Source organism: Salmo salar, chromosome 04 (genome assembly GCF_965601325.2).
Source record: "Salmo salar chromosome 04, fSalSal1, whole genome shotgun sequence".
NCBI lineage: Eukaryota > Metazoa > Chordata > Actinopteri > Salmoniformes > Salmonidae > Salmo > Salmo salar.
Window position 1 is genome coordinate 66,960,625 of NC_138294.1, and position 27,712 is coordinate 66,988,336.

General features: G+C 44.7%; 1 pseudogene across 1 annotated transcript in view; it reads left to right on the forward strand.

Annotated features, from left to right (window-relative positions):
* Positions 1 to 11,366: 11,366 nt before the first annotated feature.
* The window catches only part of LOC106603415 (biotin--protein ligase-like), a 39,781-nt pseudogene continuing 23,435 nt past the window's right edge, over positions 11,367 to 27,712 (forward strand). Inside the window, exons 1-7 of the transcript XR_014391954.1 lie at positions 11,367 to 11,433; positions 14,732 to 14,862; positions 18,059 to 18,288; positions 18,320 to 18,789; positions 19,175 to 19,420; positions 25,854 to 25,947; positions 26,025 to 26,145. The product of XR_014391954.1 is annotated as a biotin--protein ligase-like (transcript). The remainder of the gene's footprint in view (positions 11,434 to 14,731; positions 14,863 to 18,058; positions 18,289 to 18,319; positions 18,790 to 19,174; positions 19,421 to 25,853; positions 25,948 to 26,024; positions 26,146 to 27,712) is intronic.

Below are 27,712 nucleotides of genomic sequence, written 5' to 3' on the forward strand. Positions count from 1 at the left end.
CTCATATCTCTGTCCCAAAACGGTATACACGTTCAAGTTTGATTTTGTCGACAGTATCGCCTGGGATCTACATAGCGTTGTAAGAAATAATTATTTCACCACACTTTCAGGATCTTTACCCTAATTTTTCTTAAATACCAGTAAGTACTACATTTTGCCAACGTTTGTCTAATGGTTTCAATGTTATGATATCTAAGGACTTTCAATAGTAAAAGTCCCAAACACACATTGTAAGTGTTTTGCAGTGGTATTGTGTTGGGTTTAATGGTAAATGTCACTAATCACATAACATATAGAGAGAGATGTTTTCTAATAATTTTATTGAAAAACATAGCGCCTTCAGAACGTATTCATACCCCTTCACTTATTCTACATTTTGTTGCGTTACAACCTGAATTCAAAATGGATTAAATAGATGTTTGTCTCACCCATCTACACACAATACCCCATAAAAAATGTTTTTAGAAATGAAAAACGTGTTTATAGAAATGTTTACAAATGTATAAAAAAATGAAATACAGAAATATGTAATTTACATAACTAGTAAATATACTGCTAAAAAAAATAAAGGGAACACTAAAATAACACATCCTAGATCTGAATGAATGAAATAATCTTATTAAATACTTTTTTCTTTACATAGTTGAATGTGCTGACAACAAAATCACACAAAAATAATCAATGGAAATCCAATTTATCAACCCAAATTAAAGTGGAAAACCACACTACAGGCTGATCCAACTTTGATGTAATGTCCTTAAAACAAGTCAAAATGAGGCTCAGTAGTGTGTGTGGCCTCCACATGCCTGTATGACCTCCCTACAACGCCTGGGCATGCTCCTGATGAGGTGGCGGATGGTCTCCTGAGGGATCTCCTCCCAGACCTGGACTAAAGCATCCGCCAACTCCTGGACAGTCTGTGGTGCAACGTGGCGTTGGTGGATGGAGCGAGACATGATGTCCCAGATGTGCTCAATTGGACTCAGGTCTTCGGAACGGGCGGGCCAGTCCATAGCATCAACGCCTTCCTCTTGCAGAAACTGCTGACACACTCCAGCCACATGAGGTCTAGCATTGTCTTGCATTAGGAGGAACCCAGGGCCAACTGCACCAGCATATAGTCTCACAAGGGGTCTGAGGATCTCATCTCGGTACCTAATGGCAGTCAGGCTACCTCTGGCAAGCACATGGAGGGCTGTGTAAGCACAACCCCCACCTGTGGACGTCAGGCCCTCATACCACCCTCATGGAGTCTGTTTCTGACCGTTTGAGCAGACACATGCACATTTGTGGCCTGCTGGAGGTCATTTTGCAGGGCTCTGGCAGTGCTCCTCCTGCTCCTCCTTGCACAAAGGCGGAGGTAGCGGTCCTGCTGCTGGGTTGTTGCCCTCCTAAGGCCTCCTCCACATCTCCTGATGTACTGGCCTGTCTCCTGGTAGCGCCTCCATGCTCTGGCCACTATGCTGACAGACACAGCAAACCTTCTTGCCACAGCTCGCATTGATGTGCCATCCTGGATGAGCTGCACTACCTGAGCCACTTGTGTGGGTTGTAGACTCCGTCTCATGCTACCACTAGAGTGAAAGCACCGCCAGCATTCAAAAGTGACCAAAACATCAGCCAGGAAGCATAAGAACTGAGAAGTGGTCTGTGGGCACCACCTGTCGAACCACTCCTTTATTGGGGGTGTCTTGCTAATTGCCTATAATTTCCACCTGTTGTCTATTCCATTTGCACAACAGCATGTGTAATTTTTTGTCAATCAGTGTTGCTTCCTAAGTGGACAGTTTGATTTCACAGAAGTGTGATTGACTTGGAGTTACATTGTGTTGTTTAAGTATTCCCTTTATTTTTTTGAGCTGTGTACTTTGTAGAAGCCCCATTTGGAGCGATTACAGCTGTGAGTCTTTCTGGGTAAGTCTCTAAGAGCTTAGCACTCCTGGGTTGTGCAACTTTTGCCCATTATTCTTAAAAAATAATTTCAAGGGGGAACAAAATGGCGCCGTAGAGAGAACACAGTGTTTCAGCAAGCTCACGCGGTATTCGTAAATTTATATTCTTACATTAATCTCCTAGCTTGAAAAAGTGGCAGAATTGGCTAAATAAGTTACCCTACAATGAGTCTTGGCGACTATTTCTCAAAAATCTCTGACAACATGCCCAACAGAGCTACTAAGAAGTCGACCAAAATCGCCATCCGTGTAGATGTGCAGGAGGAGCTAGCTAACGTTAGCGAATCTAACAACATTACAGTTCCAGGCACAATGGACCTGGTGATTCAAAGGATGACGGATAACATTACTAAAGTGATCGATGTTAAGATAAGAACAGTCCTGGAAGCAATAGCAGGCCATTCAGCTGAACTACAGCTGATGAGGCGGAAGGAAGAATTGCTACTGTGGAAACTTCAACTACATCCATGGACACTAAGATAAAAGCACTTGAGAAACAGGTGCGCGAAATGGCGGAGCACATTGACGACTTGGATAATCGAGGACGCAGATGCAATATACGTGTTGTGGGACTCCCGGAAAATTCTGAAGGGACACGTTCAGTAAAAATTTTCGAGGAATGGATCCCTGACTACCTACAAATGGACACTAAGGCTGGTCGGGTGAAGCTAGACAGAGCACATCGCTCTCAAGCACCGATACCCGGTCCCAATCAGCGCCCACGACCAGTGGTTATAAAGTTCCACAACTTTACCGACAAGCAGCGCGTCATGGATGCGGCTAGAAACATCGGTTCTGACGGTAGTCAACGTAAAGGTCCAAAGGTCTCATTCTTCAATGATTATTCCACAGCGGTTGTACGAAGGCGCAAGGCGTTTGATGAGGTGAAGGCTCGACTCAAGAGAATGAAGATCGACTACGCACTGCTGTACCCGGCCACATTGAAGATTATGGTCAACGGATCGCCTAAAAAACTCTACACATCTTAATTAAGAGGCTGCTGCGTTTATTGACTCTCTCGGGTAAATAACCTTAAGCTGCACATCCGCAGCATTGGATAACGTCTTATTTTATTTTTAATCTGATCATGAAACAGTGGTGTAAATTCTCATGTGCTCCTGTTCAGTAATATTCGTATCGTTATTATTTTTCTTGCTAAAGTAACTGCCGCCGTAGCTCAGACTGAGATATGTGTGAACCTATATTGGTGCCCAGGCTTGGTTTTAGGTGGAAGAGCCTCAATCTTCTTCTATTGATTTTAATTTCCACATATATAAAGGATGAGGCTATTGAGTGGCAATGCGGACTTAAGAGTCTACATTGGAAAGTTGAAATCCCCTGCATGTTAGCTAGTGGGAAAACCCCCTTTTGGATCTTTTCATGTTTAATTTTTGGGTTTAATATAGTTCGAGTTCAGGGTTCATATCGTTTGTTTACGCTCAGTGAGATAGAGGAGAGTTCAACACATGGAAAAAGGTACCACCCCATTTTTACAGTAGGATTCAGTCTGGATATTGAATGGTCAAAGCGCAATGGCAGGTAACAGACTACGTGTATGTACATGGAACATTAGAGGGAGCCATAACCCCATTAAAAGGAAGAAGGTACTGTCCTTTTTGAAAAAATAAAATATTGATATTGCCCTGTTACAAGAAACTCATTTGAATGATAAGGAGCATCTGAAATTACAACAAGAGGGGTTTGGTCAAGTGTTTTTCTCATCATTTACATCCAGAAGTAGAGGTGTAGCAATTCTTGTGAAAAAGAACCTACCACTTAAGGTCTTGAAGTGTGTGAAAGATAAATTGGGTCGCTTTGTTATAATTAATGGTACTTTACAAGGGCAGAGCATTTCCATAATGAATATTTACTTCCCCCCTGCCCACCCCCCTGACTTCCTCACTAAGGTATTTCTAGACTTATCAGAATTAAACTCAGACACTGCAGTGGTTGGAGGAGATTTTAATTGTTTGTTGAACCCCCTTATTGATAAGCTTCCCAGTGGTATAGCCTCACTCTCTCCTCAAGCTATGTCACTTACAGCTATTTGTGATGATCTGGGGTATGCTGATGCTTGGAGAGCTTTTCATCCCTCCAACAGAGAGTTCACTTTTTTCTCTGCACCTCATGGATGTCAGACTAGAATAGATTACTTTTTTATGCCCAGGACGTCACTGCAGTCGGTTTTATCCGCTAGGATAGGAAGCATAGTCATATCTGATCATGCGGAGGTGATCCTGGACATAACTCAACGGGGCATTCAATCAGTCAAGACACTGGAGGTTGAATACAACCATTCTTAAAGACCATACATTCACATCATATTTTATTACAGAGTTTAAAGCATTTTTCTCTATTAACTCTCAATCAACAGATAACCCCTCACTCCTTTGGGAAACCTGTAAGGCGTACGCCAGGGGTCTGATTATGTCATACGCAGCCACTAAGAGGCGGAAAAAGCAAAAAACACTAGAGGGTGAATTAGGAACTAAAGAGAAGGACTACATTGAAACTCCCACTCCTGCCCTATTAAAGGAAATATCAGTCATTAGATCAACGTTGGACTCCCTCCTAACACAGGACGCTGAAAAGAAAATGAGATTTGTCAAGCAAAAGCTATATGAACACGGCGATAAGCCAGGAAAGTACTTGGCGTACCTAGCTAAAAAGAGAGCTGACTCACAGTCAATTGCAGCTATTACTGATTCTGATGGCAATCATTTATATGAAAATAAATTGATAAATGACTCATTTAAGACATTTTATGCAAATCTTTATGCCTCAGAACTGCCAAATGATGCACCCAAGTTAATGGAGAACTTATTTTCTAAGATTGAGCTCCCTACTATCTCCGAAGAACAGAGGTCTCTCCTTAATGCTCCTATTACTGAGGAAGAGATAATGTCCGCAATTAAGAATCTGCAAAATGGTAAGGCCCCAGGACCGGACGGGTTTTGTAGTGAGTTCTATAAAGAGTTCCATGGCCTGATCCTTGAGCCATTGCGTGATATGTTTAACCACTCATTTTCAAATGACCAGCTCCCCCAAATGCTGCGAGAAGCCAACATATCACTTATTCTCAAAAAGGGAAAATGTCCAGAGTCTTGTTCCTCGTACAGACCAATTTCCCTTCTGAATGTGGATAGAAAATTGCTTTCTAAAATTCTACCCACAAGATTAGAGGACTCACTGCCACTAATTGTGAAAGGAGACCAAACTGGCTTCATTAAGGGACGTAGGTCATGTAACAATGTCAGACGGCTTCTTAATGTAATTGAAGTCTACCAACGAAGTGCTATGGATGGTCTTGTGCTCTCCCTAGATGCTGAGAAAGCATTTGATCGTGTGGAGTGGTCTTACCTATTCTTTGCTCTAAATAAATTTGGTCTGGGGGACAACTTTATAAAATGGGTGAAAGTTTTATATGATGATCCTCAGGCTGCTGTCCTTACTAATGGACTACGGTCAAATAGCTTCCCTATACACAGAGGTACCAGACAGGGCTGTCCTTTGTCCCCCCTCCTATTTGCACTTGTTATGGAACCACTGGCCGAGGCCATCAGGGTAACGCCTGCTATACAGGGGCTGCTCATTGGTGATGTTCACCATAAAATAAGCTTGTATGCTGATGATGTCCTGATATTCATTTCTAATCCCGAGACTTCAATCACATCTCTTATTAATATTATTGAGTTATTCAGCGAATTCTCAGGCTACAAGATTAACCTAACTAAATCAGAGGCTATGCCACTTGGTAACCTTCACTCTGTACCTAATACTTCTCCCCCCTTCCCTTTTAAATGGTCTCCCTCAGGTTTTACGTATCTGGGTATATTTGTAACTCCTAAATTCCAGCAAATGTACAAAGCCAATTTTGTTCCCTTGTTCGACACAATAAGACAGGATCTGGAGCGCTGGAACTCTCATCCGATTTCATGGTTGGGTAGAATATCCCTCTTGAAAATGAACATTTTACCTAGGCTACTCTACCCAATCCAAATGATCCCAGTATTACTCTCCAATAAGGTAATAAAGGATGTAAATGGATGGCTAAGTTCCTTTATATGGAGTAAACGCAAGCCAAGACTTAAGATGGCAATATTGCAGCTGCCAAGTTCTATGGGTGGCTTGGATCTGCCCAATATCAGGTTCTATCAGTGGTGTGCCCACCTATGTTATATCTCAGACTGGATCACAAACGATGACTCCTCTATTTGGATAGACATTGAGACTTCTCTTTCAAAATACCCTTTACAGGATCTTTTGTTTTTCACAAGTTTCAAGTCTGTAAAAGATCATTGTAACAACCCCATTACACTTAACACACTCAAAGTATGGAGGTCAGTTCAACGTTTCCTGGGAAGGTCCAAACTAACCTCTGCTCTTACCCCAATTCTTAACAACCCAGATTTCGCCCCAGGATTGCTGGATGCTGGCTTTAACGTTTGGCTTAATAAGGGCATACGCAGACTAAATGACTTATTTGCGGATACGATTTTATTGTCATTTGAGCAGATGGTCGAGAAATATCAACTCCCAAAGCAGGACTTTTTCCGTTTCCTACAAGTAAGACATTATATTCTGAAGAGCACCACCTTAATTGGCAACCCTGATATGTCTGTCATTGAAAGAATGCTTTTTTTCCCACAAAGGAAAATGTCTGTAAGTCTGTTTTATGATGCTTTAAGGTCCTTTTCCGCTGTCGATACACAAAGGGTGAAACAAGTGTGGGAGAAAGAACTGTCTGTTACTATTGACGAAGAGATGTGGGAGGACATTTGGAAATATGCAAAAACAATATCTATATGTAATCGTACTAGAGCAATTCAATTAAGAATAATTCACAGATTGCATATATCCCCAAATCGCAGACATGCTTTTAGCCCCTCTTCCACTTCTCCTCAATGTCTTAAATGTAAAACTGATACAGGCACTCTAACACATTGTTTATGGTCATGTACCAAAATACAAAGATATTGGTCTGGTGTTCTGCAAGAAATTGAAAAGATCCTAGGGGTCGATCTAGAATTGGACCCAGTCTCTCTACTGTTAGGTCTCCCTAGTAGGCATGTAACTTCTGTGGGTAAGAGGAGGCTTTACAACATCCTCACCTTCGCAGCGAGGAAAAACATACTTTTACAGTGGATTAGTGATAAGGTTCCCTCTATTAAAGATTGGCATAAGATACTGTTTGAATGGGTGCCGCTGGAATATCTGACATGTACATTGCATTCTAAGACAGATCAGTTCTACAAAGTATGGGAACCTTACCTAAATTACTTAGAACCTGAAGTATCAGCTATTATGCTGCAAGGTTTCTCTTAGAATGGTGATCTATGTATTCCAGAATCACACTGTACGGTCCGTGTGGGGAACTCAACTTCTTGGTTTAAACTGAGCTTTTTTTAATGTTATTTTATTTTATTTATTATTTTTTTTATCTCTTATGTTTGTTTAAAATGTATGTATTGAGAGACGCAATGAGGGGGATGGGGTGAGAGAAGCGCTGAGCGGGGAGAGGGAAAGGGTGTGTGTGTGTGTGTGTGTGTGTGTGTACGTGCGTGCATACATACGGATATGTGTAAGTGAATGCTGTTTTTTTTACCTTGTCTTTGTTGTTGTATCTCTTAATATGGGTGAAAATTGTGAAACTCCAATAAAAAATACTGTTGCAAAAAAAAAAAAAAAATTTCAAGCCCTGTCAAAATGGTTGTTGATCATTGCTAGACAACCATTTGCATGACTTACCATAGATTTTCAAGTCGATTTAAGTAAAAACTGTAACTCGGCCACTCAGGAACATTCACTGTTGTCTTGGTAAGCAACTCCAGTGTATATTTGTCCTGCTAAAAGGTGAATTTGTCTCCCAGTGAAAGCAGACTGAACCAGATTTTCCTCTAGGATCTTTTTACCACCCCCCCCCCCCCCCCCCCCCATGTCAATATCATCAATACAACTATGCTTAGTCTAATACAGTGAAAACTAAACGATGCCAAAAACTAATTAGTCAAATCAACGTAAGCTAAAAAGGATGTGGCTGTCCATGGTTCTGATTTCTGTGTGTATGCGTGTGTTCGTTCGTGCAAGTAGAAAAAACATGTTGACTCACCCTACTTGTAGAGAAACGCCAATGCCATCCTCCTCTTGTTCATGTTGAAAAAACAGTCTATGACTCTCATACAGTACACGCTTTTAGTTTTTGCTGTCCTAGGCTACATGGCTAAAATGCTTGCTCGCTTGCCTAACTTCCATTCATGGGCAATGATAAGCCAGCTAGCTAACATTAGCCTACTACATCTAGCTACATATTGAACTTCCATCCTGTCAGGCCAGGGGCACAATGTATGAATTTATGGTTGGATCGTTATAATCATTGGCCAGTACATAGAATTCATTAAAAAGTCAAAATCCCTATCTCCGTCCATGGCTAATTTAGGAAAGGGCCAATTTTAGCTAGCTAGCTAGCCACCATAGGACAACGACACAACGAGATGCAACAATATATAATTTTTCTGTCAATTACATTTTCCTATTGGTGTGAAGCCAAATCCAAACTGGCTTCCCTAGACACTTTATTTTGGTGTGCCAGGACCAACGCTGATTGGCTATAATTGTATACTTTTTATTAATCAAGGGAGGCCAAATGCTCGCAGGCTTACATTGCATTCAATGCTACGGGCAGCAACAATATCATACTCTTTTTGACCATACAGCATCAGATAGATGGGCAAAGTATATAGAGACAGAGGGGCGCTGTTTCGCTGGCTCGGATGCTTTCTCCGGTGAGATACATTCAGCCTCTTGTGAGTTGAAGGAACATTATGAAACACAGAGTGATGAAAGATAATTTATAACATTTTATTGGCCATTTTTTGGGGGAAGCCTGGCTTCCCTTGGCCTCCATGAATATAATTGTATATTCATACAATTATTCATGGAGATAATTGTATGTTGGGGTACATTAATTGTATGTTGGGGTACATTAAAAAAATAATGTTAAACAATATTATTGCACACCGAGTGAGTCCATGGGTTGTGCCATGGCGGAGATCTTTGTGGGCTATACTCAGCCTTGTCTCAGGATGTTAAGTTGGTGGTTGAAGGAATGCCTCTAGTGGTGTGGGGACTGTGCTTTGGCAAAGTGGGTGGGGTTATATCCTGACTGTTTGGCCCTGTCTGGGGGTATCATTGAACGGGGCCACAGTGTCCCCGAACCCTCCTGTCTCAGCCTCCAGTATTTATCCTGCAGTAGTTTATGTGTCGGGGGGCTAGGGTCAGTTTGTTATATCTGGAGTATTTCTCCTGTCTTATCCGGTGTCCTGTGTGAATTTAAGTATGCTCTCTCTAATTCTTTCTCTTTGTCTTTCTTTCTTTCTTTCTTTCTTTCTTTCTTTCGAAGGACCTGAGCCCTAGGACCATGCCTCAGGACTACCTGGCCTGATGACTCCTTGCTGTTCCCAGTCCACCTGGCCATGCTGCTGCTCCAGTTTCAACTGTTCTGCCTGCGGCATGGAACCCTGACCTGTTCACCGGACGTGCTACCTGTCCCAGACCTGCTGTTTTCAACTCTCTAGAAACAGCAGGAGCGGTAGATATACTCTGAATGATCGGCTAAGAAAAGCCAACTGACATTTACTCCTGATGCGCTGACCTGTTGCACCCTCGACAACCACTGTGATTATTATTATTTGACCCTGCTGGTCATCTGTGAACATTTGAACATCTTGGCCATGTACTGTTATAATCTCCACCCGGCACAGCCAGAAGAGGACTGGCCACCCCTCATAGGCTGGTTCCTCTCTAGGTTTCTTCCTAGGTTCTGGCCTTTCTAGGGAGTTTTTCCTTGCCACCGTGCTTCTACACCTGCATTGCTTGCTGTTTGGGGTTTTAGGCTGGGTTTCTGTACAGCACTTTGTGACATCAGCTGATGTAAGAAGGGCTTTATAAATATATTTGATTGATTGATGCAACTTATTATGTAACTTGTTAAGCACATTTTGACTCCTGAATGTTAGGCTTGCCACAAAGGGGTTGAATACTACATTTCAGCTTTTCATTTTTTATTAATTTGTTAAAATGTCTACAAACATAATTCGACTTTGACATTATGGGGATTTGTGTGTAGGCCAGTGACACAAAATCTAAATTTGATCATGTTTTATTCAGGCTGTAACGCAACAAAATGTAAAAAAGGTCAAGGGATGTGAATACTTTCTGAAGGCACTGTACGACTGCCATGCAATGGTTTATAATTGTATTGTTTTATTAGTGTTAGTCACTAGCTAATTTCTCCATCACATTTTTGGGCGTTTCATATGAGAATTGCACCTTAGGTTATAAGAGAAAGACAAACTGAATTGCTTTCCTGGAGGACTGTCTTGAATTGTGAGGATGACCACACCATTTATTTTCATCATGAGCAAAAGCTATTGGTTTTCTACCCAAAGTTGCAAAGACAATGTTGTGATACATTTGATTAACACAAGAGACCATCAAAATGGATAAAAGGGCATTAGCAGGAACAGAGGCATCTAGTGGGCAAAACCTGGTACTTTCACTTTTAAAAAACACCACCAAATTCACTGAGAATACATTAGAGAGTATGAATAAACAATACTCCAAGTCGCAGCTTCATACAACTTGTCAAACATAAAGAACTGATGCTGTATACTTCCCGTTGTGGTGGGCTTGATGTGGAATTTGAGGGGGTCTGTGGGTGGCATTTGACCATTTATTTGGATTCCTCACACCTTAATCACTGATAAGGTAATAAGATGTTAAGATGTTTTTGTGCAAATCATATGTTGGGTACTATATTTCTTGAATATTATATGAATCCTATACATTATACTGGCCAATATATGTGCAATCAATTAGCTTAATTTAACTAAATATTGTTGCAGGAATGCTGATCTTATCTGTTTCTACCTACAGAAATGATTTCAGAACAATCTGAGATGGTGGGGGTCAGGGCTTGCTGAAATGACATGGAATGACACATATGGCAGAGGGTCAGCTGACACTTGAGATGCCATGCTAAGATCCTGGAGCCAAAATGTTTTGGTTGGAGAAGAAGTAGGGTTCCTTGATTTGCATTTAGCCATTTAAATGTCCCTTTAAACACAAAAAGTGTTATTTTACTCAGGCAGCAGGAAGATATTGCTTTGTTACTCAAAAGTGATTATGCAGTGCAGTATCTATTTGATTGTTGAACTAATTCCAATCCCAATTAAACATTCTGAAATTATGATATTTTCCTTCAACTGTCCACTAATGTTTAAATCCTGCTGACTTGTGTACTCTGCTGTGTTGTCTAGGTGCTGAAGTGGTCAGACTACTGTCTCCCTCTGGCTTGTAGCCTAGTGCAGCCATTCAGGGCCGTGGCGCAGTCCAGCGTTGACAACTTCAGCCGACCTCGGGGTGGCGTTTATGGAAGATCTCCTTCAGCTGGACAATGGACTTGTGCCTTCAAAGATAGTCTGTGAGTGTCTAGTCCTTACCTTTGAAATCAAGAGTTTCTCATTTATGGTGTGTGTTAACTCAACTTTACTGTACACCTAGGATTTTAAGGATTTTAAATATTTAAAATAAAAACATTTGTATTTTTAAGGCTATTTGTAAGGGGTTGTTCCATTTCATTTCAGCAAGCCATGACACCCACTATCTCAGATTGTTCTGAAATGGTTTCTGTTGTTAGAAACCGATAAGATAAGCATTCCAGCAACATGATTTTGTTGAAAGACAATTTGAACTCTGAGAAATTAAGCTAATTGAGGGCACACAAATTGGCCATGTCAAGTTATGGGATTCATATAATATTCAAGAAATATCATACCCAATATTAAATTTGGACCAAACCCCTTCTTAACAATGATTAATACATGATAAATCCAAATAAATGGTCAAAAGCCACCAACAACCCTTCACACCACACACCAAGCCCACCCCAACATCCAGTATACAGTATCAGTTCTCTGTTTGACAAGTAGTATGAAGCTGCGGTTTGGAGCATTGTTTATTCATACTATGTCATCTATTCTCAGTAAATCTGGGGATGGTGTTTTTCCCCTGTTCAGAGAAATTAGCCATTGAAGTAGCTTGCATTTCCCCCCATAAATTAGCATGAAAGTACCAGATTTTGACCACCGGATGCTGCTGTTCCTGCTACTGCCATACCCTTTAATCCAATTTGCTCTCTTGTGTTTATTAATTGTATCACATTTTCTTTGCAGCTTTGGGTAGAAAACCAATAGCTATTTGCTCATGATAAAAATGTATTGTATGGTCATCCTCACAATTCAAGCCAGTCCTCCATGAAAGCAATTCAATTTGTTTTCTCTTAGGCTTAATCTGTGTCCAGGAAACGGCCCCTATATGTGTGTGGATTATTCCCATTAAAAAAGTCTGGATTGTTTAATTCCTGGTAAACAAGCAAGCCATTAGGTTACAGCTGTTGCAATGGTTTCAATGTTCTGGTCTAAAGGGGTCTTCAATGGTAAAAGTCCTGAACACACACTTTATTGTGTTTGGTAATGGTATTGTGTTTGGTTTAATAGTAAATATCACTAATCACACAACATACAGTGCTTTCTGAAAGTATTCAGACTCCTTCACTTTTTCCACATTTTGTTACATTACAGCCTTATTCTAAAGTTGACAAAATAAATCTACACACAATGCCCAATAACGACACAACAAAAACAGGGTTTTAGACATTTTAGAAAATATATAACAAAAAATTTAGAAATGATTTCACATTTACATAAGTATTCAGACCCTTTGCTATGAGAATTGAAATTGAGTTCAGGTGCATCCTGTTTCCATTGATCATCCTTGAGATGTTTCTACAACTTGATTGGAGTCCACTGGTGACAGAGTGCATGTCAGAGCAAAAACCAAGCCATTAGGTTGAAGGAATTGTCCGTAGTGCTCCGAAACAGGATTGTTACAGGGAAAGGTACCAACAAATTTCTGCAGCATTGAAGGTCCCCAAGAACACAGTGGCCACCATCATTCTTAAATGGAAGACGTTTGGAACTACCGATACTCTTCCTAGAGCTGGCTTCCCAACCAAACTGAGCAATCGGGGGAGAAGAACCTTGGTCAGGGAGGTGACCAAGAACCCGATGCTCACTCTGACAGAGCTCCAGGACCTCAGATTAGGGTGAAGGTTCACCTTCCAACAGAACAACGACCCTAAGCACACAGCCAAGAAAATGCAGGAGTTGCTTCAGGAAAAGTCTCTGAATGTCCTTAAGTGGCCCAGCCAGAGCCTGGACTTGACCCCAATCGAACATCTCTGGAGAAACCTGAAAAAAGCTGTGTGGCGACGCTCCTCAACCAACCTTACAGAGCTTGAGAGGATCTGCAGAGAAGAATGGGAGAAACTCCACATATACAGGTGTCCCAAGCTTGTAGTGTCATACCCAAGAAGACTCAAGGCTGTAATCCCTGCCGAAGGTGCTTCAACAAAGTACAGAGTAAAGGGTCTGAATACTTATGTAAATGTGATGTTTCAGATATTCCTGTTTTTGCTTTGTCGTTATGGAGTATTGTGTGTAGATTGATAAGGAAAATAAACAATTTAATCCATTTTAGAATAAGGCTGTAAAGTAACAAAATGTGGAAAAAGTCAAGGGGTCTGAATACTTTATGAATGCACAGTATACATATGTTTTCTAATAATGCAATGGTTTATAATTGTATTATTTTATTAGGGTTGTCACAACAGTCACTAGCCCATTTCTCCATAAAATGTTTGGGCTTATTGGGAAAGTCTTCATATGAGAATTGCACAATAGGGATAGCCCTCTCAGAGAACTGTCATTACTCAAGTAGAGTTGGGTTGAAGCATTAGGTTGCTAAGAGAGGGACAAACTGAATTGCTTTCATGGAGGACTGGCTTGACTTGTAAGGATGACCACAATTTATTTTCACCATGAGCAAAAGCTGTTGGTTTTCTACCCAAAGTTGCAAAGAAAATATTGTGATCCATTTGATAAACACAGGAGGGTCGAGCAGTAGTAGAAAAAGCCGCATCTAGTAGGCGCGACCTGGTGCTTTCACACTAATTTATGGGGGGAAATGCAAGCTACTTCAATGGCTAATTTCTCTGAACAGGGGGAGAACCATCACCAAATTCACTGAGAATACATTACATGGTATGATTAAACAAAACTCCAAGGCTCAACTTCAAACTACTTGTCAAACAGAGAACTGATATTGTTTACTGGCTGTTGGGTTGGGCTTGGTGCGGGGTTTGGGGTTGGGGGGGTCCTTGGGGGGCCTTTGACCATTTTAATGTCTTAATCATTGTTGAGAAGGGGTTTTGGCCAAATCGGTTGTTGGGTACTATATTTATAGAATACTATATGAATCCTATAACTTCAAATAGACAATTTAGGTGCAATCAATTAGCTTAATTTCTATATATATTTTAACAAAATAATGTTTCAGGAATGCTAGTCTTATCTGTTTCTAACTACAGAAACCAGTTCAGAACAATCTGAGATGGTGGGTGTATTTCTTGGGCTTTTTGAGGTGGAAGGACACTAAGGCATTTTTTGAAGACAATTTGTTTTAGGTCCTAAATGCAGTTACAGTTGTTGGCCAATGCTATCTTAGAACTTCACTTAATTATTGTCAATGCTAGGCTATATCCCAAAACATTATCCAAATAATTTTTCCAAATCTATTATGAAATTGTTTCACATTGTTTAAAACGGAGAGCGGGCCACATTTTGCAATGAAAATATTGCCCTTTGTGCCCATTTCCCCAGCAGTCTTGCTCAGAGAATCTGCTTTTAAAGAACTTTTGGAGAAGGGAAAGTCAGAGAAGCACATCACTTCCCTCTCCCTGAAAAAACAAACTGAGATCATCCTTTCTGAGCATTCTCCCTGCAAGTGGGAGGTACTCTCAGAGAGAGGCGACACCCAGCTAACACAACGCAGGATCTCCTTTGCATTAGCGTAGCCTCTCCTGTAGCCTATCAACTATGTGTCGGTCTATCCCTGTTCTCTCCTCTCTGCACAGGCCATACAAACGCTTCACATCGTGTGGCCACTGCCACTCTAACCTGGTGGTCCCAGCGCGCACGACCCACGTGGAGTTCCAGGTCTCCGGCAGCCTCTGGAACTGCCGGTCTGCGGCCAACAAGGCAGAGTTCATATCAGCCTATGCTACCCTCCAGTCCCTCGACTTCTTGGCGCTGACGGAAACATGGATTACCACAGAAAACACTGCTACTCCTACTGCTCTCTCCTCGTCTGACCTACGTGTTCTCGCACACCCCGAGAGCATCTGGTCAGCGGGGTGGTGGCACTGGAATCCTCATCTCTCCCAAGTGGACATTCTCTCTTTTTCCCCTGACCCATCTGTCTATCTCCTCCTTTGAATTCCATGCTGTCACAATCACTAGCCCATTCAAGCTTAACATCCTTACCATTTATCGCCCTCCAGGTTCCCTTGGAGAGTTCATCAATGAGCTTGACGCCTTGATAAGTTCCTTTCCTGAGGATGGCTCACCTCTCACAGTTCTGGGTGACTTTAACCTCCCCTACGTCTACCTTTGACTCATTTCTCTCTGCTTCCTTCTTTCCACTCCTCTCTTCTTTTGACCTCACCCTCTCACCGTCCCCCCCTACTCACAAGGCTGGCAATACGCTTGACCTCATCTTCACTAGATGCTGTTCTTCTACTAATCTCACTGCAACTCCCCTCCAAGTCTCCGATCACTACCTTGTATCCTTTTCCCTCTCCCTCTTCTCCAACACTACTCACTCTGCCCCTACTCAGATGGTATTGCGCCATCGCAACCTTCGCTCTCTCTCTCCTGCTACTCTCTCCTCTTCCATCCTATCATCTCTTCCCTATGCTCAATCCTTCTCCAACCAATCTCCTGATTCTGCCTCCTCAACCCTCCTCTCCTCCCTTTCTGCATCCTATGACTCTCTATGTCCCCTATCCTCCCGACCGGCTCGGTCCTCCCCTCCTGCTCCGTGGCTTGACGACTCATTGCGAGCTCACAGAACAGGGCTCCGGGCAGCCGAGCGGAAATGGAGGAAAACTAGCCTCCCTGCGGACCTGGCATCTTTTCACTCCCTCCTCTCTACATTTTCCTCCTCTGTTTCTGCTGCTAAAGCCACTTTCTACCACTCTAACTTCCAAGCATCTGCCTCTAACCCTAGGAAGCTCTTTGCCACCTTCTCCTCCCTCCTGAATCCTCCTCCCCCTCCCCCCCCTCCTCCCTCTCTGCGGATGACTTCGTCAACCATTTTGAAAAGAAGGTCGATGACATTCGATCCTCGTTTGTTAAGTCAAACGACATCGCTGGTCCTGCTCACACTGCCCTACCCTATGCTTTGACCTCTTTCTCCCCTCTCTCTCCAGATGAAATCTTGCGTCTTGTGACGGCCGGCCGCCCAACAACCTGCCCGCTTGACCCTATCCCCTCCTCTCTTCTCCAGACCATTTCCGGAGACCTTCTCCCTTACCTCACCTCGCTCATCAACTCATCCTTGACCGCTGGCTACGTCCCTTCCGTCTTCAAGAGAGCGAGAGTTGCACCCCTTCTCAAAAAACCTACACTCGATCCCTCCGATGTCAACAACTACAGACCAGTATCCCTTCTTTCTTTTCTCTCCAACACTCTTGAACGTGCCGTCCTTGGCCAGCTCTCCTGCTATCTCTCTCAGAATGACCTTCTCGATCCAAATCAGTCAGGTTTCAAGGCTGGTCATTCAACTGAGACTGCTCTTCTCTGTGTCACGGAGGCTCTCCGCACTGCTAAAGCTAACTCTCTCTCCTCTGCTCTCATCCTTCTAGACCTATCTGCTGCCTTTGATACTGTGAACCATCAGATCCTCCTCTCCACCCTCTCCAAGTTGGGTATCTCCGGCGCGGCTCACTCTTGGATTGCGTCCTACCTGACAGGTCGCTTCTACCAGGTGGCGTGGCGAGAATCCGTCTCCGCACCACGTGCTCTCACCACTGGTGTCCCCCAGGGCTCAGTTCTAGGCCCTCTCCTATTCTCGCTATACACCAAGTCACTTGGCTCTGTCATATCCTCACATGGTCTCTCTCCTATCATTGCTACGCAGACGACACACAATTAATCTTCTCCTTTCCCCCTTCTGATAACCAGGTGGCGAATCGCATCTCTGCATGTCTGGCAGACATATCAGTGTGGATGACGGATCACCACCTCAAGCTGAACCTCGGCAAGACGGAGCTGCTCTTCCTCCCGGGGAAGGACTGCCCTTTCCATGATCTCGCCATCACGGTGGACAACTCCATTGTGTCCTCCTCCCAGAGTGCTAAGAGCCTCGGCGTGACCCTGGACAACACCCTGTCGTTCTCCGCTAACATCAAGGCGGTGACCCGATCCTGCTATACAACATTCGCAGAGTACGACCCTGCCTTACACAGGAAGCGGCACAGGTCCTAATCCAGGCACTTGTCATCTCCCGTCTGGATTACTGCAACTCCCTTTTGGCGGGGCTCCCTGCCTGTGCCATTAAACCCCTACAACTCATCCAGAATGCCGCAGCCCATCTGGTGTTCAACCTTCCCAAGTTCTCTCACGTCACCCCGCTCCTCCGCACACTCCACTGGCTTCCAGTTGAAGCTCGCATCTGCTACAAGACCATGGTGCTTGCCTACGGAGCTGTGAGGGGAACAGCACCTCCGTACCTTCAGGCTCTGATCAGGCCATACACCCAAACAAGGGCACTGCGTTCATCCCCTACCCCTATCCCCTACCTCTGCGGAAGCACAGTTCCCGCTCAGCCCAGTCAAAACTGTTCACTGCTCTGGCACCCCAATGGTGGAACAAGCTCCCTCACGACGCCAGGACAGCGGAGTCAATCACCACCTTCCGTAGACACCTGAAACCCCACCTCTTTAAGGAATGCCTGGGATAGGATATAGTAATCCTTCTAAACCCCCCCCCCCCCCCAAAAAAAAAGATATAGATGTACTATTGTAAAGTGGTTGTTCCACTGGATATCTTAAGGTGAATGCGCCAATTTGTAAGTCGCTCTGGATGAGAGCGTCTGCTAAATGACGTAAATATAAATGTAAGGGCAGCCTGCTCCTACCACTGGAGGTTCATAGGGCATTAGTGGAGAGACGATGCTCAGAGCCCATACGAGGAGCCAGCCCTGGGGTGGACAGCGGGGACTCCCTGGTTAACAACCACCAGCACATGCAAGGCCAAGGCCACCACTTCTACCTGTCCAGCTGCCACGAGTGCCTGGAGCTGGAGAACAGCACCATACTCTCCATCAAGTACACCTTGGTTGACAATATCTCCGACCTTCCTGACGACTAGGCCATGTGCACGGACAGCGAGGAGGATGAGGCAGAGGGCTTCCTTGGTCAGAGCCGATGGGTCAACGTTTAGCGGGAAGCCCCCCAATGTGCTGGTGTACACGGGCGGCTTCCAGGAGAGGTTTCAGATGGTGCGTTTGCATCCTGTCCCAGCAGGCCCTCAGTGAACCCTGGCTGGAGAGTTCCAACCGGCTAGTACTGGCCTCAGACAAACCCCTCACCCCCCAGCTCCAGGCCCGCTTCCTGGCATACTTGGAGCAGGGTGGCAGGGTCCTGGGGCTCTTCTCCACCCTCTGCCCCACGGGGCTGGCTCTGGTGCCCAGGAAGAGCAGGAGGAGCCAGATCTGCAAGCTGGGCTTCACCAGGGCTGATACCACAGAGCTGGATCTGAGTGCGTTTGTCAGGAAGCCCCAGAGTGGTGTTGGGGGGGACCCTGAAGAGGTGGAGTTCTGGGGGAAGCTGAAGGAGGAGAGGGATGGTGTGGACAAGGACATGGTCATCCTCAGGGTGACGCGTGGAGTGGAGGAAGGTTAGGGGAGGCTGTGCTGTGTCAGGTAAAGTCTTGCACACCACATTTGTTTATCAGTCATAAATACCCTTTCACATGTAAAGCCCTATATTTTTTATATAAAATGAAGCGCTCTATGAATGGAAAGTATTGCTGTTGTTCATGTTAACCAAATGTGTTTTGCAATTAATATACAGTACGTCATTCATTTTGATAATGTGCATTTTACAAACACTTGACCTTTCAGCTGACTTCTGCCCTCTCGTCCCTGACCTTTTATTTAAAAAAATGTATTTCACCTTTATTTAACCAGGTAGGCCATTTGAGAACAAGTTCTCATTTACAACTGTGACCTGGCCAAGATAAAGCAAAGCAGTGTGACAAAAAACAACAACACAGAGTTACACATGGAATAAACAAAAGTACAGTCAACAACAGGTGCCTCAGGTGCACCTGGAGACTGCGCCCGACTCTGAGGACGTTGCTTCGTCGGAGGGTTTTGATGAGCTGAAGATGAGCAGCGCGCGGCGCTTCGAGGTCCTGACGGAGATCCTTACGTCCCTGGGCCTGAGCTGTGAGCTGAATCAGGCCCCTCCCCCCAGCCCCGTCTATCTCCTCGCCACCTCTGAGGTACGTACTCTGCCTGACTCCTCCTCTGCTACCTTTCTGTTACAGCTTAGGCATCTCCCAACCAGGGCCGTGTTCTGTAGTCACAAGGTTTTTGGAATGTGCAGATATCTATTCAGAAATCTATTGTGTAGAACAGACATGCCTCTCTGACATATAGAGTAAGGAGTCATGACTGCTCTATTCATGACATTTCTATTTGCATCAGTCAGTGTGTTGCATATGGTGTATGAATCCAACTGAATGTGACTCAGGCTTCCCTACCATATATTTGATCAGTCACAAATGATAGGTATTTTTTCATTGGCCTGTGATGTGAAAAAGGCTAGCAAGCTTGCCCCACAAAATCCAGACAACTGGGTCTGGAAGCCATCAACTCTCTTGTCTGTTAGAGGTCTTACATGACTCCCATCCTCAAGTTGGATAAAAAACCCTTCTACTGCTTTACCAATGTTTACTCATCAGTCTCTCAGCTAGAACTGTCATGAGGCTGACTGCTTTCTGCTGATCAAAGGTCTGTTCCAACTCTACTGTTTGTGTTCTTGTGGAGCCCTGCTCTCACTTGTTTTGACTGGCCCTCTGGACACATAAACCTGCTCTAAACCTGTTGCATATATTGTACATAGATTTGCATCTATTAAGAATCAAAATGGTTTCTACATGTTCAGACCTGTCTGGAGTAGGGCTGCCACAATAAACATTTAACTAGACAATTATGGTTGTGTGTGTGTGTGTATGTGTGTGCGTCCGCCAGCGTGTTTGCGTATATGAGGCCGTGTGTGTGGGTGGCTGGATGGATGGACAGATTGTGTGTGGGTGGCTGGATGGATGGATGGATGGATTGTGTGTGTGTGTGTGGCTGGATGGATGGATGGATGGACGGATTGTGTGTGTGTGGCTGGATGGATGGATGGACGGATTGTGTGGGTGTGGGTGGCTGGATGGATGGATGGACGGATTGTGTGGGTGTGGGTGGCTGGATGGATGGATGGACAGATTGTGTGTGGGTGGCTGGATGGATGGATGGACAGATTGTGTGTGTGTGTGGGTGGCTGGATGGATGGACAGATTGTGTGTGCGTGTGTGGGTGGCTGGGTGGATGGACGGATTGTGTGTGGGTGTGGGTGGCTGGATGGACGGATTGTGTGTGTGTGCGTGTGTGGGTGGCTGGATGGACGGATTGTGTGTGTGTGTGTGTGGGTGTGGGTGGCTGGATGGACGGATTGTGTGTGTGTGTGTGTGTGTGTGTGTGTGTGTGTGTGTGTGTGTGTGTGTGTGTGTGTGTGTGTGTGTGTGTGTGTGTGTGTGTGTGTGTGTGTGTGTGTGTGTGTGTGTGTGTGTGTGTGTGTGTGTGTGTGTGTGTGTGTGTGGCTGGATGGATGGATTGTGTGGGTGGCTGGATGGATGGATTGTGTGTGTGTGTGTGTGGGTGGCTGGATGGATGGACGGATTGTGTGTGTGTGTGTGTGTGTGGGTGGCTGGATGGATGGACAAATTGTGTGTGTGGGTGGCTGGATGGATGGACGGATTGTTTGTGTGTGCGTGCGTGTGTGTGTGTGTGTGTGTGTGGACGGACGGATTGTGTGTGTGGGTGGCTGGATGGATGGATGGACGGATTGTGTGTGTGGGTGGCTGGATGGATGGATGGACGGATTGTGTGTGTGGCCAGGAAAAGATCTGACATGGACGGAAGTCATAGCTCACACTCACAACACCTTGGTCAGTGCACAATGCAATTTCTCTATGTGAAATTAGTGAATTGACGGTTTAAAAAGTGATACCAGTCTGATGTGTACAACCAGTCACTGCCTGGCAGGCTGAAGCTTACTCCTTCCAGTCAACTTGCGCCTGGCAGGCTGAGGCTTTATTCCTCTATTGCGTTTGATGATGAGGCCTCTGGCTCTTTCATTGATATTCTAATAGGCCCACTGGCACAGTGCTTTGCTCTGCTGTGGTATGTGGGGAATTTGCACTGGGAATAATCAGTGTTTGAGATGGATTTACTCACCCATCTCAGAGGGATCTCCAAGCGCCCAGCCAGACTAATGCATCTGATTGGCCTGACGGGCCTATGAGAGCAGGAAGTGAAATACCTCAGGACCACACACAGTGAGGCTGTTTCTGGAGGCTTCAGTCTCAGCAGTTATGGGTAATGTAGTATAAAACCCACAAGGGCTCTAGAGTCTAGAGTAGGTCTGTCAGATAGGCAGATATGCTGAAATGCCGCACTTGAATTGGGAAAGGATTGTGAAAATGTAATTATTTAAGCCAGGGTCTCAAGACTGCAGCCCAGATGTAATGGTATGCTACTCTGTTGTACCCATTACTCTGAAAGACAGATTTCTTGGCAGGGGGATACAAATGACAGCAGAAGTTTCCCTATGCACCCTGCAGCCTGTGGTGAAGTAACTATCCACTAGGTGGCAGCAAATCTCTATTTTGCTCTTTATGAATAGTACAGCCCCATAATTTTTGTTGTGGTGATGCATCTTAGCAAAGAGCAAATAATTCAGTCAGTTCGTTTAATGTTCTTGAGTATTCATTGTGTACACTTACTGAAAAATGTATTAAAGAACTTGTACGTCCAAATCCAAATCCCTTTGCCCTTGATTTATGAGCCCCAAAACCAATACATTAGCCCTTGATGTCAAATAAAGACCTCAAAACATACCATGGACAGGAGAGGCGTGTCACACTGTTGCCCTCCACCTGGTAGATCACCACTGATGGGCCCACTTGAACGACTTTGACAAGTTAAGTGACTTATTTATCCGTCCACTTGGCCTTAGTTGGCCTCCTTGTGCCCGACAACCTAGAAAAGGCCCAAACTGTAGTATTATTATGACTGTTGGGTGTGTTTGGACTGGGCTGTGACCTCTTAACCCCACTGCCCTGGCCACTTTGTTACAACAAACACCAGGATGATGAAAGCGAGGGCATGTGGGACTGCTTCCAGATTGTTCTTGAAAAATGGAAGGTGCTATGTGGGGGGGGGGGGGCGGGGGGACCGGTGAGGCTGTTGGATAGAGTTTTCTCTGTGCACTGTGTCTTGACTAAAGAGAGGGGATGGACTGTGTGCATCTGGCAGTGCAAGCTCTGGAATTTGTAGTGCTGGTACTGGTGGTATCATTATTACCCAGGCTCCCTTGCTCTACCTCATCACATGACATGGGTTTGGTCAGTTCCCCACGCAGACAGGAGAGCATTTTTTCCCCCATTTCACTCTGCTGCTCGCTTCATCACCTCTCTCTCTCTTTCTCTCTCCTCGCTCGCTCACTTATTCCTCCTTCAGATAGATATTTTCTTGTCCGTATAAGTATAACCTACTTGTTCTGAGGAAGCAGCAGACACTGTCAGTGCTTTCAATTGAGAAACATACTGAGCCCCCTCGTCCTTATCCCTGTAAGCCCAAAGATATCAGACTTGTTAACAGTGGCCCAACAAGTCTCCAGGGACCACTCTCTCCTTTATGATTGGCATAAAGCAGATAATTGAGGCATGCAGATAAGCGACTCTAATTGATTAACCATCACTGTATTCGCTAAATATGGATTTGGGCTAATTAGGCCATCATCCCTGTCCTCTCTCGTTGCCAAGGGGGTGCTAATCATATATGTTTGGGCAGCAGGTGGTGCCTTAAAATCACCTAATTTGGGGAGATAAAAGGGGCACAACATGTCCTTTTTACAGAAACGTCGTCTCTCCTCTTTATATAATGGCCCCTGTGGGGTGGCCACCCGCCAAAACTCATGAGTGGTGGTTCTTCTGAATGATCAACTTTGTATTTCTGCTACTCCCCTCCATACACACCACTGCTACCTCCATACCCCTCAACATTCCCACTTCAACTCAAGACAAGAGGCAAGTGAAGTTGCCCCCCCCCCTTCTTCCCTGAACACTTGTTGAAAAGTGTTAGTAGATAAAAGAATCGTGACAGCTCATGCTCTCATCTTCTCTAGCTCAATACCTTTAAATGAAGTGGCCAATTTACTCTCCCCTCACACAACTCGATTCTCGTCGTTAAAATAAGTGTTACTTCTCTATTGGAAGAATGCTAGCTAGGTTTCTCTCTGTTTGGGCTGCAGAGACAGAGGCCATGATGGACTGGACGGTGTGTAATGGTGTTAGTCATTGTTGGGGATCCCTGTGGGCGACGTCTCTCCAGTGTTAGATTAAATAAAGCAGTTATCAACGAGTGGCAGTGGTGCGGTTTGGTTTTGTAGACAGTGAGGCTCTATGGGGTATACCAAGTCAATAGATACAAGGCAATCTGTTTGCCCATGGCTAAAACTAACACTAGAATCGAGGCCTTGGTAGCAGCACAATATTATGCATTATGACTCAGCATTTATTCATAATTCAACTGTTTCTTTTAATTCACACAATTCACTTTGCTGTTTTTGGCTGGGAAGGAATTATATAGCCTGCAGTGAATGCAAGGGAAATATTCTCTGTCTGCGTAGTGTCCATATACAGTATCATAGTAAATGAGGATCATGTCAAATCTCTCTGTGGAGAAGGGGTTCCCACTGACATCTTGAGCAACATGTTTAGTGTTACACATGGTTTTAAAACACAGGAGAGATGTTTTCTGGCGGGAGTCATAAAGTGTGTGACCCTTTTGATGGATGAGAAGTGACTGGAACAGAATGTTTCACCACTCTGGGGACCAGCGCCTAATTCAGCCATGTAATTGATTATCCACAGCCGTTGATTATCTAATTTAAGACTGGCTTCAGCTCGGCTTTTTAACTCTATTCATAATTCATGTTGATTGTCATTGATAAAGATGGCGTCATAGGTGTCAGTATGTTTGTGGAGACCCCTTCAAATGAGTGGATTCTGCTATTTCAGCCACACCCGTTGCTGACAGGTGTATAAAATCGAGCACACAGCCATATCTATGGACAAACATTAGCAGTAGAATAGCCTTATGGAAGAGCTCAGTGACTTTCAACGTGGCACTGTCATAGGTTGCCACCTTTCTAACACGTTAGTTAGTCAAATTTCTACCCTGCTAGAGCTGCCCCGGTCAACTGTAAGCAGTGTTGTTGTGAAGTGAAAACGTCTAGGAGCAACAACGGCTCAGCCGCTAACTGGTAGGCCACATAAGCTCACAGAACTGGACCGCAGAGTGCTGAAGCACGTAGCGTGTAAAAATTGCCTGTCCTCGGTTGCAAAGCTCACTACCAAGTTTCATACTGCCTCTGGAAGCAGCGTCAGCCCAAGAACTGTTCGTCGGGAGCTTCATGAAATGGGTTTCCATGGTCGAGCAGCCACACACAAGCCTAAGATTACCATGCGCAATGCCAAGCGTCGGCTGGAATGCCAAGCTTGCCGACATTGGACTCTGGAGCAGTGGAAATGTGTTCTCTGGAGTGATGAATCACGCTTCACCATCTGGCAGTCCGATGGACAAATATGAGTTTGGCAGAAGCCAGGAGAACACTACCTGCCCCAATGCATAGTGCTAACTGTAAAGTAGGAATAATGGTCTGGGTCTGTATTTCATGGTTCGGGCTCAGTTCCTTAGTTCCAGTGAAAGGAAATCTTAACACTACAGCATACAATGACATTGTAGACGATTCTGTGCTTCCAACTTTGTGGCAACAGTTTGGAGAAGGCCCTTTCCTGTTTCAGCATGACAATCCTCCCATGCACAAAGCGAGGTCCATACAGAAATGGTTTGTCGAGGGGCCTCCCGTGTGGCGCAGCGGTCTAAGGCACTGCATTGCAGTGTTGAGGCGTTCGCTTCCGGGTTAAGTCAGTTGAATGGTGTTTCCTCTGACGTATTGGTGCATCTGGCTTCCGGGTTAAGTGGGCGGGTGTTAAGAAGCAGTGCAGCTTGGCAGGTCATGTTTTTAAGAACGCATGACTCGACCTTCGCTTCTCCCGAGCTCGTTGGGGAGTTGCAGCGATGAGACAAGATCGCAATTCTATATCACAAAATTGGGGAGAAATAAAATAAAAAATGGTATTTCGAGATCGGTACGGAAGAAGTTCACTGGTCTGCACAGAGCCCTGACCTCAACCGCATCGTACACCTTTGAGATGAATTGGAATGCCGACTGCGAGCCAGGCCTAATCGCCCAACATCATTGCCCGACCTCACTAATGCTCTTGTGGCTGAATGGAAGCAAGTCCCCGCAGTAATGTTCCAACATTAAGTGGAAAGTCTTCCCAGAAGAGTGGAGGCTGTTATAGCAGCAAAGGGGGGACCAACTCCATATTAATGCCCATGCTTTTGGAATGAGATGTTCAACGAGCAGATGTCCACAAACTTCTGGTAATGTCATGAATGTTTTCATGGAAGGATGGGAGCCATATGATATGACGAAATATGACCATATCACTGTAACTCATGAATGAAATGAAAACCTAGGATTCCTTTAGTTACTCATCACACAGGCCTTTTCTTCTCTTCCTCTGTCTCCAGGAGCGCAGGACCAGCTTCCTGAATTGGCTGCACACCCAGGTGGATAAGGAGAGGCTGCTCAAGTCCTCCAAGGCCTCCCACAAAGTGAACCCCAGTGTGGAGCTCCAGGCTGGGCCCCCCCCCCCCCCTGCAGGCCGAGGGGACCCTGGCCCTGGTCACGGACCCCCCCAGAGTTCCAGAACTGCGAGCAATTCAGCCTGCATACCTATAGCCAGCCCCTGGAGACCCTCACGGTGGGGTGCACAACACTCTACACAGAGGTCACCCCCACCACCATGGACCTGCTAGAGGAGTAAGTTAATGTTAATTGCACCTTGCTCTGGGATAGGGAGGGAGGGGGGTAGCCGGTCAGTAAGGGCCAAATTCTAACCTAAGACTTACTCCAACTTGAAGTTTCACAGAACTCTCCTTTGACGTCAATGCATGATTTACGCAGAAGTACAAGTTGGCTGCACTCATATCTCCAGTTAGCATCCGGGGCTTAGCGGGTGTGGGTGGTACATTTTTTGTTTACAAGCGTTGTTAAATGAACATTGACACATACAATGACAAACGCACTATGTTACCCTTGTCAGCGTTGCGCCACGAGGTGATTCGGGGTTTAGTATTGGTGTCTAAATGAAAGTGAAGTTGTCAGACACCAGTGTGGCGAGAGCAGCGCCTGCACCATTACAGGGATCAGGAGAGAGTGATAGAGTGATAAAAAGAGAGAGATAAAGCAAATGCGATGGAGAGAGAGGGAGAGAGAGAGTGGTTGGTCCACCAACCATGCTGTGGGTTGGCGGGCAGTCTGCTGGGCTGGAACTAATTTAATGGCTGAGTGACCTCACTGTAGCAGAGGCAGACTGCACCTAATAGAGGTCTTTGTCTACATCCCTACATCTCACTGGGAACTTGCCAGTCAACAGGCGGAATCCTAGGAACAGGTGGAAGCTATTAGAGCTGTCATAAAGTTTGAAAAATGGATTCTGGACCTGCGCTGAAGTGATTGGAACTGACAGTGTTGTCATTAAGGTTGTAAGGTAACGAAAGAGGGGGAAAGACGAGGGCACGTGAAAAAAAACTGGTCTCCAGTTTTGAGTTTTGATTTCTCTCCCTCTGATTTTTCAGCGTTTTAATTTCCAGATGGTCCCCAGTCTTGATTAAGTGGTATTATTCTAGAGGAAAGCCTCTTGATGGATTGCTTTTCTTTGTTTTAGCCTATCCCTCAAGCGTATGGAGTTCTGTCAAGTGTATGGAGTTCTGTCTATTACTGGAAATTATAGGATGACTGTGAGGGGACTGCCATTGTTTACCTGGACCGCACTTGCTCCTATCAAAAGGGAGCACCTGGATTGTGTTCATTATTAAGCACCAAATGGAAGAAAATACTCCAAACAGAGTGAAACAGGGGGGTAATATCTATACTTGTCCAATAATAAACTCTCGTTTTCGTTTTCCATTGCAAAACGCTTTTTCAACGCTGTGTCCTAATGAACACAGCCCTTGTAATGTCAAACCATATAGGCACCTGGCCGCCTACCCAGTATTGAGTGTATTTTGGCATTATGATATGGACTGGTAATGATAGTGAAACTACAGTAGGTATCAAGTATGTGTGACTCTCAGTCATACTCAGTAGGTCTTTATTTAGTCTGTGCAACATGCTTTTCTCAATGAATTTGCTGGCCTGTGCTCTTAGATGTGGGGCCTGTTTGTGTGCAGGTGGTAGTGGAATATTGTATGACTGATCCATGACAGTTTAGGAGCTACTCAAGTTTAGCTTGCAGTTTTCTTTGGAGGTCCACCAGGACACTGGATTTAATAAGTGTTTCCTTTATTATAAAGTGTTTATTTAATTCAAAAGGGGGACTATTTTT